The 15,795-nt window shown below is 45.0% G+C and overlaps 1 protein-coding gene across 1 annotated transcript in view; it reads left to right on the forward strand.

Annotated features, from left to right (window-relative positions):
- Positions 1-15,795, forward strand: part of TATDN1 (TatD DNase domain containing 1) — a 195,367-nt gene that overhangs the window by 37,876 nt on the left and 141,696 nt on the right. The gene's annotated exons all lie outside the window — the stretch shown is intronic.

Consider the following 15,795-nt stretch of genomic DNA (forward strand, 5'->3'; position numbering starts at 1 on the left):
TATCAAAATCGCTCACTGTGTAGGTTATAAAGTAAGTTCCTGTGCAATCGCAGTGATACTTCCTTTTGCATAGTACACCAATCTAATTTCGGATTTTTCATCCACCTTAATTATCAATATTTTTGGACACTGCTCACCAAGGGTCGCCTTAAACTTGTATTCAATTCTAGTGTGTGTTAGATCCATTTAGTTATCATCGCAGATCAACTCTGACAAACAGATCAACATCTTTTTTAATACCAGTCAACTCCATAGTATGGTTCTTCATAGTAAAACATATGAATATGAAGTGTGTCCTTGTTTAAGGGCCATGGACACTGCACATTTATCAAATATTAATGCTTCTCAGGTTGTCAGCATGAATTCACCAGTCTCCTGTGCTGCTGTCTTTTATATTCTATGCAAAAGGAACAATTGATGGACGGAATACTGAACAATGCAAACATTCACCCCCAGTCACAAAGATTTGGGTTTAATCCATCATTCTTTTGCTCACCACGCCACCCCAGTTTGGACGCAGCCATATGCAAATCAGTCTTGACCCTGTGCCTCATGGGAACAGTCCTGCCCGAACTGCCAAGCCTGGACCAGAAACGAGCATCCTGGGACCGGTTTCGGGGCATCAACCCTCCACAGCCAGGCTAGCATGAATCCAGTGGCGCAGTGAGCATGGGACCCACGTCTGGGCATACCCTTCCAACTTAGGGTGTGAAATGCAAAATGTTCTTTTTAGGTCTCGGCTAGCATAGGCTGCGCAGACATGCGCAATCTCACTGGCGAGATTTTAGGTTTTTGGGTAGCTTTCACTAGCGGGGTTTAAGCCCCGCCCCTCCTCTCCATTGGCTGGCGTCACCGTTTATTCTAAACGGTGGTCAGCCATTGGAAAAGAGCTTCCAGTGATGTCCCAGTTGGACTGGCTCGTCTGACTTCCTGCTGGCGTAAAAGTTTTCTTATCTTTATGGGGCCAAACACATGGCCCCATAAAGATAAGAAACCTTTTAGCAGGCGAGGCTTTCAAACTTTCAAAGGCAGGATCCTTCATGGGAGGACAAGGCAATGCCGAGCGTTTGTTTTGCTTAATCCTGCTCTTTTTATCTCCTTTCATCTTTGTAGCCTTCTCATCGATTTGGCCGAGGGTGGTTAAGGCCATTATCGCGCGCCGCACTCCTTGCAGTTTTGTGTTTCATATCTCGCGCGTTAAATGGCCACTGCGACGCACATGCGGCACAAAACGCAGACAAAGGGATGGACGGGATACTTTTGTTCGCTGGGACAAATTGTCGTATTAAAAAAATCATTAAAACGTGCTGTTTACACATGCAGTCTTTTAAATTACAACGTAAATAATAAAACGCGGTTTTACCTAGCAAATACAAAGTTGCTACGAAACTGAGTAATTTCCCAGTAATTATTTTTGTATTGTGAAGGGGGCGGATACGTGGGGAGGTATTAGTCTATCGAACTATATGTCTTTGTAAGACAAATTGGCAGATCTAATCGGCGATTAGAAGGGTTAACTTGCATGAATAATTCAGCATTAAACAATGCTGAGCAGCACTCGGCTTCCTGTTCCCGGGAAGTTGCGGGGAGAGGTGGACGGAGCCGGTGCCAGGCTCAGGGGTGCCGGGCGCCTGTGATTTGCCCGCACACACTCCTCGCAGTCATTGCTCCGCCTGAAGAGACGGGGCTGGGTTCAAGGCCTCATGTGCGCCTGTAATTAGTCACATTTCTGCTCCAAGTGCGATCGACGGTGTCAGCTCTCCATCTGTCTCTGTGCGGCGAAGGCGGGCACCTGGCAGCCTGCTGCTGCCGCTCCCGGAGGCTAGGCTGGCCCAGCTCCCTGCCTCGGCCCTCCCCCATGCCGGATATGCGGGCTCCGAGACCCGGTGGAGCAGCTTGCACAGCCCCGGGCAGCCCTGCGCAGGGGAGCACGGTGCTTTCGAGGATGCCTGGTGAGTGAGCCGCCACTTTGTGTCGATGGGGCTGCCGGTGAGGGGACGGCGCAGTGCAGCGGAGAGGCTTTCACTATTAGAAGTAACCCTCAGGTTGAACAAAGACTTGGCAGTTCGGGCTGAACTGTTCCCATGGGGAACAAGGTCAAGACTGATTTGCATATGGCTAGGTTTAAACTGGAATGGCACAGGGAGCAACAAATAGATGGATTTAGGTCCAGATCTCTGTACTGGGTTGAATGTTTGAAATTGATCAGCATTCTGTCCCTTAATTGTTCTTTTTGCATTTGTCACCCGGAGTGGGACGGGTATGCCCAGACATGGGTCCCGTACTCTCCATGCCACTGGAGTCAAGCTACCCTGGCTGATGAGGGGTGATGCCCCGAAACCGGTCCTAGGATGCGTGTTTCCAGTCCAGAGAGGACCTGGCCTGGCAGTTCAGGCTGGACTGTTCCCATGGGGAACAGGGTCAAGACTGATTTGCATATGGCTGGGTTTCAAGTGGATATGGCACGGGGAGCAAAAAAACGATGGATTTAGACCCAGATCTCTGTACTGGGGTGAATGTTTGACATTGATCAGCATTCTGTCCATCAATTGTTCTTTTTGACTTTTATATTCTAAGCAATGCTCAGGTGCTGCCATTGTGAAATTATTTATAATCCCTTGGCATATCGAAATCCCAAGCACAAAACTAAGACTTGCTGTCCTACCTGGAACTTTAAATACATCCTTGTGGTTTCAGTCTTGCATTCAGATAACATTTCACAGTTTAACTTCCTGGGCATAAAGCTGGAACAGGCAGGTCTCTTCTGGAAGCACCTTCTGTCCATAATTGTAGTTTTAAACTCCCATTATGAGAACATTTCAAATCAAAATGTATACATTTGTGTCAGAGGCTTATCACAGACTTCAATTAGAACATTTTATCTCTATTCTTAAAAATCATGACTTCCTTTTTTATGCAACTGTTTTCGATCCAGCAATGTAACTATTATTTAACTACAGTTACCTCACAGTCTGCTGGCCTGAAGTGGAAATCAAATCTTAATTTCCACTGATGTCTGCTTCTTTGTACCATGTCATCGTCTATTACCATAAAACGTTACCACCTAATATTACGTAGCTTTATCAAACACCCATCTCTTACCTGCGTATTGGTCCACAACTAAATAAAGTGTTAGTTTCAGAACACCCTCCTTTGCTGATCATCTTTTAAAGTCAAAGTATACTAACTATAAAAATTCCTGATTTTAGACAGATGTTTTCAAAACCATGTCTGTTGTATTTTACTTCTTCCAAATATCAACAAGCATTTGCAATGCAATAGGTCTCGCATTTACGCGAGTTGGAGCTATTGGCATTGTAAATGTCAATGGGTTTTATTTATGTTTTGGTTTTTAAAATATAAATAAAAGGCATTGTCATTTAGAATGCCAATAGCTCAAACTCGCGCAAATGCGAGATCTATTGCATTGCAAATGCAATGCTTGTCTACACTGGTTATGTGGTTTGCACTTCCGATATTGTGAGGTTTGTGTAAAAATTACATTTGTTTTGCATTTTGGGTGGAGCAAAAAGAGGGACACATAGCTTCAAACCACTGAAAACTTCTCAACCAAAATCAGTCGTGATTTTTTTTTTATAATGCATATGCCGCAAGCCAATAAACTACATGCAAATGAAATGTAGATGAAACTATGAGCATGGGGAAATCAATAATGGCGAAAAACTGGTGCAATTACTCACTTAAAGCCAGTGACTTGTCTGCCTACTGTAAATTGCCATAGTGGACCGTTCTGCATTTCGACTCGCTGGCGCCTGCTCTAGCACATTCCAGTAGGCGAAGTTAAAAGGGATCAGCTGGTTAATCAAAGATGTGCATGTGGAAAGGAGAGTGCTAAGTGCACTGGAGTGTGCTAACCTCATCAAACAGTGCGCTTGTGCAAGTGACGGCTAGGCCCGTTTTGGGAGAGTGGAATTTTGCCTATAATAGAACGTGGCATGGCGTTATGACTGGATCGGTCGTCGTAAAATGTGGGTCACATTACAACCAAAATTACGGCAGTAATGTCTTGGACAACTGAGTGCGGGCAGGGGGAGAAGGGGCGCGAAGGCATGGACAACGGAGTGCGGGCGGGAGGAGGGGGGCGAGAAGGCACAGACAACGGAGTGCTTGCGGGAGGGAGAAAAAATAAATAAACTGAGCGCGGTGTCTCTAAAGCGTTTGAAATAACAAAAAAAAGAAAACAAAATGCAAATTAGGTTAGGAAGCAGCCTACTAAAGCTGGCACCCCTTGCCTGCTGTGTCCCTTAATAAAGTAAATAGTTCTCTGAACTAGTAATGAAAGCTCCTGAGTTAGGACACAGTAAAAGATCGAGTCCTGATGGGAGGTAACAAATGGAGACAGAGCGGTAACAAGGAGGGCCTAACAAGCCTCATAATGAATGGGAAGCCAGCATTTACCAAGGACAATGACACCAGCCAATGAAAAGTATGGGCAGAGAGTGGGCGAGGCTTACACAGCATACTCTACTGCTGCATGCCTCGCAGAGTGAGCAGCGCATGCGCGGTGCGCCGTTAAGCTCGACCTAAAAATGACAAAGTAATGCTATCTCAAAATTTGTTGCATTACGCCACATAATCTGTCTTTTCTTGCTACATAATTTAGCCAAACCTGCCGCCTAATTTGTCCCTCCCCTCCGCATATTTCTAGTGGCCCTGGCTATCGAACAAAGTGCTATGTAAAAAACAAACTGCCAGGTCTTTGCTGCCTTCCTACACTCCTTTCATGTATGACCAGCATTTCTTCACTTCTCTCTCTCTTCTCTGAACTGTCCTTTCTGTTCAGCAGTAAAGCGCCTAGGAAGCTGTCACTTTTTCAACACTCCATGACCTCGAGGCCTGTCCCCTGCCAGCCTGTTATCAGCCAGATAACCAGATGTCTGCCATCTGATATCGCTCTTCCCCACTTTATGGCACTGATCGATGCATATTGATGTTCTCCTGTGCAAACCTGAACTGGTCAGAGCCGCTTTCTCTCCTTGTCTCTTTTTTCCCCTGCGCATGGTGGGCGGCCTTTTGTTTGATGTGGTTGGGGCCTCTCTTCTGCAATCTGCTGGGACACCGCCCTCGGACTCGGAGAGCACGCCCTCCTATCTGTGAGACAGCATGCACCACCTACATGGATGGCACCTCCTGAGATAGGTATTCTATGGTTACCCTCATTCCATTAACAACGAAAAATAAAAATGTGCTGCTAAATTACTATTATGACGGGGCTTTTTTTGCGAACACTGCAAAAATCTTACACCAAAAAAACCCATTAAAGTTGATAGTTATATTTTTGTTTCAATTTATTTTGCTTTTTTTTATACTCCACAGTTTTGGAAGGATTTAGCCATGTTAGAAAGTCGTATAGTGATTTTTCTGCGTGCAAAACATGAATCTGTTGTTGGTTAGATAGCTCTGTTGGCCCGAGGAACTGCCGAGGTGCGAGTTGTAGCAGGGGCAGTTCCACCTTTCATCCTTCCAAGTTTGCCAAAACGGGTCCATTTTGAGTTCAGTGATGATAAACTCTGTTATTCAGTTACCCGGAGACAGCACAGTTTGTGATATGAACTATAGACCTACTTAAACCTGCTCAGAACCTTCAAAACCCTTGCCATGTCTAATTAGACCTGCTTCGATGGTGGAAGACAGTAGCAAGCACAGAGGTATGCGTATGCCAACAAACCTTCCACCGCTAGAAACAAACCTACCTGAAAGGAAAGAGTCAGTTAAAATGGATGGAAACACAATCCCTTCTGTTCTTCTAACTGGTCCAACATGTAATCCAAAGGCCTGTGCGATATTTCCCCTTACACTCTTGTAATTTGCACAAATCGTGCAAATTTCACATAATGAAATTATGCGGAAGGCCAGAAATTGTTACAGTGCAAAATTCCGCTCACTTTCATTCTTTTAAACACTGGTTCATGGAGAATATGTCTCGTAGGAGAAATGTTGGAGCAGGAAATGAGTTACGAGAGAAATTTTCAAATCAAACTAGTTCATTTGTGGGTGCCTCGAGTGACTTTTTATGCGAAGTAATGTCTTGTAATCAATTTACATTCGAGATGGACCTTAAATGAATTTTGCGTACTTTAGGAGTAATTGTGCGTAATTTCCCCGACTTGCCCTGTACTTTCGCATTAAAAATTCTGCTATGTCACACAGCAGTATGAAACCGCGCATGACTTCTAACACAACTAGGTGAGATGTCATTATTGCCTGTAATGCTATCTAGCACGTCTTTGCTATTCTCCATCGTAGTTTGGAATTTATTAGGATTTTAGGAAAAAAAAATATCAATGGGGGAAGGGAACATAGTATTTAAAAAAAAAATCTAAAAAAACATTAAAATTAGACTCTGAACAGAATAATAGACCAAAAATAAAGACTCAAACCTTAGAAAAGCCCAATTTAGCTGGAAAATAGCAGCGTTCGACGCAGTATACACCTCTCATGCGTATGCCCGATTTCTGTAGCAGTCTTCCAGGTGTACGGCTGGAGAGTTTCACATGTGAGATGATGGACACTGATGTTTGACTGATCTGTGTTCTGCTCCTGCCTACAGCAACTGTCTCTTCCCCGCGTAGAGCAAATCAGATCAGCGGGGGCTATCGCACCTCCTTATCAGCCTCATTTGCTCCCATGAGAGTAATGATTTGCAGAAGCGTTGAAGAAAGTCTTTCACAAATGTTATGCCACCTTGCAGGGATCCTGATTTTTATTATAGCCGAAATAAAGCCAGCTCCTACTTCTGTGAAAACCCTGTTTTGTTGACCATAGCCAACCAAAATTACGGCAGTAATGTCTCCGACAACGTAGTGCGGGCGGGAGGAGGGGGTTTCAGTTCAGCACGGGGGAAAAAGCAAACATGGAGGGGGGGCACTTTGCAACACTAGAGGGTTCGCTGTATGAATGGCACTTTTCACATTCTGCAATTACTCCGCTCTAAAAAACAAAAAAAAACAGTCTGCGTCTGCACATTATCGTAGTACTTCCGTTTACAGCCAGTATTAGGAAAATAAGGAGAAAATCGCATTTCATAAAATGGGCAATTTAAGAACGAGTCCCGTGGCCAGCACATTAATTAATAACGAGCGGCCGCCATTGTCCCGGCTGCGCACGTCGTCCTGACTGCTGTAGTAAAAAATCGATGGATGGCAATGCATCCGTGAGACTAGCCCTGTGGTGGGGGAGGGACAGTTGTGAGAGGCGCCATGAGGAAACAATCTCTCGGCATACTGTGGCGGGGGCGCGCTTTCCAGGCGGGGGAGCGGACCCTTTGAAGTATGATGCCGAGGCTGTGGCTACACGTGCACGCGCCAGTGGGCTGAAACGCTTCCCCAAACGGATTGCATGGCGGCACCATGCACGTGATTGGGCGCGTGCTCGCCATGCAATCCACTTTTGGGAGCACTTTGAAATGTCCCTCTTACTAGATTCTCGCATAGCGATTGCGTAAACACAATAGCTAGGCGAGACCTAAAAATGAACAGTTCCTGGACTGCTATCGCTTCATTCAAATTAAATATAAAGTTCCTCACATTAAGATGTGTACATTTACTCAGACTGACATTCCCAAGATCACATTTCTCAAAATAAAAACTGTGTTTTTATGTCCAGGTCATATTTACAATATTATAATCACCAAGTTAAGACAGGTTTTTAAAGTCATATTTACACTGCCAAGGTAACAGCACCAGCTTTCACATGTCAACAATCATTAACATCATCTCACTGTTATCCAAAATACACTCCAACCTCAAGATCGATCTAGCCCAGGGGTCTTCAAACTGTGGGGCGCGACCCCCAGGAAGGGCGTGGAGTGATACAAAGGGGGTCGCGCATTCCCAAGCACACTTCTGCCGAGGCCCAAGGGATTCAGCCCCCCTCTTCCTCCATCCTGTGTCTCAGCCCAGGCTGCTGCAGTGCAACTCGAGCTGCTGGAGGCTCAGCTGGGCAGTGTCTATTTCCGGCACGCCCGTCCGAGTTTTTCACAGGTCTTTAAAGACCATTTGCATATTTGCATGCCTTTGTGAACCGGTTACAAAGGCTTAGTGTCCCCCCCCCCCCCCCCTTCCAGTACCTCCTGGATCCTCACTCTGCCTATTCCTTACATTTGTATTTTAGATATACTGCTGTAGTGTGAGAATGCATGTAATAAAAAGGAATATAAAGTAGGGTTGCCAAAAGAAAAATGCGAGCCATGTGTTATTTAAAAAGCCTACAAAGACCTTCTCTTGACACAAAATAGACTTCTAAATAAAAAAGTATGTATTCATTCGTTATGTGACTTTTCTGTCTTTGTTCTCTTTAATTATCAGTCATGGATCATTGCGGCAACCCTAGAACGCAATTAAAAGTGCTTTCTATTTATATTTGCTGTTCAAAGTATACACAGATACGTGCCTAAAATACTGTTTTAGGTGATTGCTTATTTTTGTACCAACTGGGCCATCAAAATAATCTGCTGGTTACCCTAACCATAGGACTGGAAGTTTGTTGCAGGATCAGCACATTATTTATTTCCTCCACCCTTGATCCCAGATTGATGCCATAATAGCAATAGTTTAACTTAGATCTTAAAACTTACGCTGCCTCCAATAACATGCTGAGTTACTTCAAGTGCCTGGGAATGAACCCTGCATTCAGGCAACTCACTCATCATTCTCGCCCTTCTCTTTCACGCTTACCCTGCACTCACAGCATTCACAATGCACTCTCACTGATTACCATGCATTCACACCATTCACCTGCTCACCCTGCACTCAGTGATCACTCCGCACTCACAGTGCACTTGTGCTGTTCACCCTATACCTCACCCTGCAGTCACACAAGCACACTACTCACCCTGCACTCATGTGACACTTCACTCACCTGTCCCCCTCACTGCTCAATATGCTACTCACTCAAACAAGCCCATCAGTAATCATACATTCATTCGTCCCATTCTGAACTTGCATCCACACTCAAATTCGTACGGCCACCTCACTCACTCACCCTGCAGTCACTTCTCTCACCCTACTCTCACACTGTTGCATCTCTCACCGTGCACTCACATGGGCACTCTTACAGTGCAGAGGGTTAATGTGCCTGCTACAAAGAATATGTACCATGCCGATCACAGAAATTAGTGTGACTAAAGTATAAGTAGCGCTATAAAAAATTAAATGTTTGTCAGAAAGCTGCTATAGAGAGATGAAGTGCATTGTTGGTGAGTGGTAGTGAGGGAATTCATGGAGAAGAAGGAAAGGGGGGTTGGGCACCAAAAAAGACTGTTGCACAGTGTGTAACCATTGTTAGGGCCAGCCGTGGCTAGGAGTGTTAGCCCCCACCCCCCGAAGTTCTGGTCTAGTGGCTCCCCTGCTTCTCCCTATTATTATTATTTATATTTGTAGTGCGCTACTATTACCAAAAGATGTCCTGCGGCTAATAACCATCTGCTGCCGGAAGGACAATGAGAAACACACAGAAGGAGAAGGAGAACCAGCCAAATGGGGTGACCTACAGAGCATAGAGCCAGGTTTTTATATCTTCCTAAAGGATAATAGATTCTTGGTGGAGCAAAGCAAAGGAGGGTGCAAGTTCCATAACTGCGCGGCCTGCACCAAAACAGCGCGACAGACAACTCATGCCTTCTTGAATTAGGGAACAAAAAGCAGATTAGCACAGGCCGAGAGAGGAGCATACGGGCCCGACCCATATGCTTGGTGAGGAGCGATGAGAGAGGACAGCAAGGGAGTGAGAGAGTTAGATTGAAGAGGTCAGGGATGAGGAGAAATGTGAAGTGCCGAAGAGAAGTGTGGACACGCAAAAAGTGAGTGTGAGCCAAAAGTGAGTGCTTCTGTTAGAACAAAGGGTAGATGTGAAAGATGAATGGGGGGACTGGAGAGGTGTAAGATACAAATAGACAAAAATTTGAATGGAGAGACAAGGTGAATGTGAAGTGCTGAGGGGCACGAGAGGTGACGGGGCCAGAGAGGCCATGAGATAAATGCGTGAGACTGTTCAAGATGAGGGCAGTGAAAAGACAGAATGGCAAGAGGCGATTAAAGGTGAAGTGAGAGGTTGAATGGGGAGAGTTCAGAAGTTGTAAAAAGGGGTGAAAGAAAATGGCCTGCAAAGTGAGAGAGGGATCCAGGTTTGGGAGAGGAGAGAGGGATGGAAGGGAGGGAGTGAGTGAGTGAGAGGAAAGCTGCATGGATAAACTGCCTAACTCTGCACAAAACCGCCAGGGTTTTAAGGGACCCCTGCTTCTCCCGGGCCAGGTGAGCTTCTAATGTGGCAGCACGTATTCCTGTGGAGTTGAAGCCCCTTCAAAAAGGTTGACTAGAAATCTTTCTGATGTTAATTGCTGTATTTTGGTTATAAACCGGTACTGATGGGGTGGAATCTTTCCTCTGTGTTGCTGTGTGCAAAAAATTTATTTCATAATAATGAAGCAATGCTATCCCAAAATACGCTGCATCACATAACATCATTTACATTTTCTTCCCACACAATTTAGTCAAGCCTGTCGCGTAATTTGCCTCATAATTCCAGTAGCCCTGCCTACAGGTTTAGACATTTTTGTCAGGAGGGGGTCCTTACACCTCAAAATGTTGACAAGGGGGTCTCGGCATCCAAAAGTTTGAAGACCTCTGATCTAGCCTGTATGAACTGGATAATTATGTTTCTGATATCCTCTGTATCTTATTACATCATATCAATGAGTGACAGACATTAGTTGTGAAGACATACTTTTATCCCACCATTTAGAAGAGCACAATCTAATCACCATCTATCATATGATCGTACTGGAGGCAGAATTTCGATTCTCATTCTAAATCATATCAGTGTAACAGTTCCCTGTCTTTATTTAGACCATTGCATGTGTTGTCTAAAATTTGCATCCAACTGTTCTCCTGCTGTGTCCGTTTTGGTTCTCTGTCTCCTCCTCCTCCTCTTCTGTCATGTGGACATACTCAGTCACTAATAATAGTATCTTATCAAAGCCACCTATCTTGTGAAATTGATCTGAGTTTGTCATCATTGGATAGTCTATAGTTTTCAAAGCTCATACTCACTCCATCGATCCCAGAAACGTGATTCGGTAGGGTATACATATTATTTTCCTCATACATACTGCATAATACGTCGTATTGCAGTTGATGAAAATTTGATTTTATACTCTGATCCACTAAATTTCATGAGCTGTTTGGCATTGTTCAACACGTCTTCAACACGTTACTTTCCACATTTAAAATAGCTTATTGGGAGCTCACATAACCAAACCTTCTTTGGTTCTGTACTGTGATATCTAATGGTATCACAAGATGTAAAATAGTTTTTCAATGTTTTGTTTTCTAAAGTGATAGGGGGTCTGTTAAGAAATAATTTAACAAGATCTTTATCTGACTTAAGTAATTCCAATTCTTTAGGCCGACAGCAGCGCTGCAATCCCCTGTGCACTCTGATACATATGAGGTCCCTGCCGCCCTCCAGCGCTTTCGTGGGCAGCCCCGAACGGAGCGAGTAGATCAGTCTCCTGCAAACTTGACATTGCATTCTAACTGTAATAACTTTGGAAGTATTGATTAGCGCTGACCCTGGGAGAAAGTCTGTTCCCAATCCAAGGCATGCATTGCTGTCATTTCCCCAGATTAATAATAAAGAACCTACTGAAAGTGCAAGGACTCTTTCAACATTGTACATTCTTGAAGTATTTGTAACTTGAGATGCTTTTATTGGATTCTTATCGTTTTTATCTTGTTCTGAAGAGTAAAAGAGATTCTATTTTCATACCACATTGTGGAGTTTTCTTTTTTTGGTGCTTTCACTGTGTTACTGTATCTACATATGCACAACTGCTTTGCACCTGGCCTCTCATATTAGGCCTGACTGCTCTGTGCCAATCTATTAGAGGGTGAGCACGAGCTGATATAAGTGTGCGGCTGACTTACCCGGTCTACAATTGTGGTCCCAACCTGGAAAGGGTGCATACCTCTGTTAACTAGAGAACACTCAGCAAACGTACCACTGAGATCTGTGACCTGCTCAACGACGGTGCCTCCGGCATCTTATTCCTCACAGAAAACATAGCTGACCACATCATTGACACCAGACATTGCAGGAGCCATCCCCACCAGATGCCAGATTGTTAGGCAAAACCGCCAACACAGACCAGGAGGAGGAGCCACCATCATCTTCAAGGACACCCTCAACTGCAGCGCCTCTGCCGACTCTGGAACCGACTACATGAAACACCTCAGCTTTTTAATTTAAATCATGGCCAACTTTATCATGGGCAGAACCCTGGTCAAATGACCCCTCAAGACCCTGAGAAAACTTCTCCAATAACATCACTGACTTCGTCACCCCATTAATCATCAACTCTAGTACATACATCTTCCTAAGAGACCTCAATTTCCAACTAGAAGACCAGACCATCCGCAGCTCAGCCGCACTCATAGACAACCTCAAAAACTTTGGGCTAGCCCTACGAATCTCGGATCCTACACACGCTGCAGGACACATCCTAGACCCCACATCCTTCAACAACATCATGGTCAACACATCCATCCCCATTCTCTGGACCAACCACACCATGGTCAGTTTCATAATCAGGCCCAGTCCACTGACACTGGAGCAAATTAGCTGAGGTGGATTGGACTTTGCTTCACACAAGAACCAGCCCGGAGCACACTGGCCACCTAGCATGTGATATCAACAACTCAACAAATAGAACACCGCCTGTGTGACACATTGGCCTCCAGCAAACAAAGCCACATAGCAAAAACAAAAACACGGGCCAACTGGTACATGGTAGATCTCAGAATTACCAAAATATTCTGTTAACAACTAGAACGGAGGTGGTGAACAAGACCGGAGGAAGTGGAAAAGGACAAGTTTTAATCCACCCTCAGATGGTACCACCTGCAAATTCAAGAATAAGGCTGTAGCCAAACGCATTAATGACAGCTTTGCTATTGTATAGGATTTCGCCACAACAGCTGCCAGCAACATCAACCTAATTGAGGAGATGTGAGACGACCCCTCAGAATTCTCTTGCAGCAAAATCACAACATTATACAGCAACTTTGCCCCCACAACCAGAACCCTTGAACCTTGCCAGAAGCCTCCCAGTGACGGATGAAGTCTACAAAACGGTCTCAGGGGACGCTATCCACACGGCAGAAACCGCAACAGTCATGCAGGCCATACACTCTGGGGACCATCAGAACATTGCCCTCATCTCACCTTCGACAAAGGATCAATCCCCATCAGCAAGGCCCTCACCCTCACCCCCATCCTCAACATCTACATTGTAAGAAATCTGGTTATTGATTGAGGCGAGGTGGAAGCCCCACTCGGGTTAACAGCCACAATCCATGTCAGGAACACAAAAGTCACTAAATAAACCTGTAATTAACCCTTTCATACCTTGGCACAAAATCATTAAGCCTTAACTTAAAGGTGATGTGAAAATTATTTCTGCAGCATGCAAACAGTAATAAAGTTAAATACAATTCAAGAAAAAAATCCCAAACTAATTTAGGAAAATATATTCAAGTTTAACAAAAAAAATGAGACCAGAACGACAAATACAATCAGTAGGACTGGAGATATGCAATTTTTTAATTTTAGGTATGTACAGCACCTAAAAGCACAAAGCGCCCCTCATGGTCATCTGGCCGTGCTAGACTGGAGGAAAGTGACAAGTTCAGGGAGACCGACTGTTTCCTGATCACGGGCCGGATACAGAAAGCAGGTTAGTTCTGCTGAAAAAGTTATCTTCTCAAAGTCCAGCAAGAACAGTCCTCGTTTTTGGAGTAGGGCATGGGAAGCAGGGAGAGCATCGCGGATGGTCTTCTGTGTAGCGCGAAGAGCAGGCCTGGCATTGTGAATGGTTGCTGCAGTAACACGAAGATCCAGCCGGACATCGGAGATGGTCGTTGCTGGAGCTTCGCACTGGTGGTCACAGTGGACATCATTGCTGTAACGCAGACTGCAGATGTCGCAGTTGCCGGTCGTCGCTGGCTGTTGCTGTAGGGGGGTTCACCTGAGCTTCACTTTGGTGGTCGGTGCAGTGGCAGAGTCTGAGCAAGAACAGACCAATTTGCAGTTGCAAAGAGCCCACAGCTTCAGGATTTCACCCTTCTTCATAGGTGGAGCTCATCTGAATCCAGCCTGGGGTCCAGGACCCGAGGAGGCACCTCTTCGGAATCGGAACTCACTCCAGCAGAGGCCAGGAAGGCTCAGGCAGGTCCAGTTGAAGGTCCAGGCAGATCTAGTGCAGCAGGTCGCTGGGTAGTTGCAGGGACGACTGTGACACTTGTTTGTCCCTGTAGATCAGACAGGAGGTCAGCTAGCTGACCCTTCGAGTCTCTCAGGTAGCCAGGGATGAAGATAGCAGGGCAAGCCTTTCTTCTCATAGGGCAGTCCTCAGGCAGCAGGGCAGTCCTCTGGGGGTCAAGGCAGTCATCAAGCAGCAAGGAAATCCTTGTGGTAGAAAGGCAGACCTTCTTCTGTAATGTACACAAGTCTAGTGAAGTGTGACTTTGGAGGCCCAGAATTTATACCTAGTGTTAGTCTTTGAAATGGGGGGATGGAGGAGGAATTCCCTATAGAACCCCCACATTTGGTTTTGGAAAGTTCTTCTCTTCCCCTGTCAAGGCTACACGACGTCTGAAATGACAAAAGACTAGTGTCAAGTTCCTTTTGTGTGTGCTGGATGCAAGCCTATTGAAATGGAAGTGGGACTGGGTACAAGTCTGCCCTCAACCATCTTGGCAGGATGGCTCATCCTGTCCACACCTATTCCCCTTTGTCTCCCTGTCTGGCAGGAATACACAAACCTCAACAGCAGAGCCGTTCACAGTCATGTGAACCAGGACACTGACAGAAGGCACACATGGTTAGGACAGAAAAATGACAACTTCCAAAAAGTGGCATTTTGAGAACTGTCCTAAAATCCGACTTCACATTTAAAGATGATTTTAAATTACAATTTGAGTGCAAACACTATAGCTCCATGTACTCCCAATCAAAAGTTATCACATAATAAATGTATTAGGGTACACTAGTGTTAGTCAATGTGAGAAATGGGCCTTACAGTTGTGAAAAACACATTTAGAAGTTTTTCACTACCAGAACATGTAAAATGTAAAACCACATGTCCTATTTTTTTAATACAATGCATATTAATTTACAGACCCTGGGTACAGGTAGGATCGTTAACTAGGAACTTACAAGTAAACTAAATGTGCCAATCAAGTAGATGCCAGTTGTACCATGTTTTAGGGCGAGAACACAAGACCATTACCGCTGATTTGGAGGGAAAAAAGTGCATAGAGTCCTAATGCCAACAAAGTCTGGTTTAGTAACAGAAGGCAAAAACTCTGGGGAAGAGCCTGCAAAAATAGCCATGTCCAAAATCCACCAACACAGTCACCTTTCCGGAATCCTGGAAGCATGCATCCGTCAACACCTTCCTGAAGAAGCCCTCAGCCGATGCAACCAAATTCGCCAACTATTGACTGATATCTCTCCTTCCATACCCAGCCAAGGTCTTGCAGAAAGCCATTAGTAGATATCCCTCTAACCACCAGATTCTTGATACCACACAATCAGACTTCCAACCAAACCCCAGCACTGAGACAGCCCTCATCGAACCAACAGGTGACATCTGAATGGTCCTCAATGGAGGGGAAACAGCAGCCCTCATCCTTCTAGACCTTTGTGCTGCCTTCGAACCTTCACCCATCCCATTATTATCAGACAACTCTGTGACATGGGCATTCAAGGACATTC

This window comes from Triturus cristatus, chromosome 5_1 (genome assembly GCF_964204655.1).
Source record: "Triturus cristatus chromosome 5_1, aTriCri1.1, whole genome shotgun sequence".
NCBI lineage: Eukaryota > Metazoa > Chordata > Amphibia > Caudata > Salamandridae > Triturus > Triturus cristatus.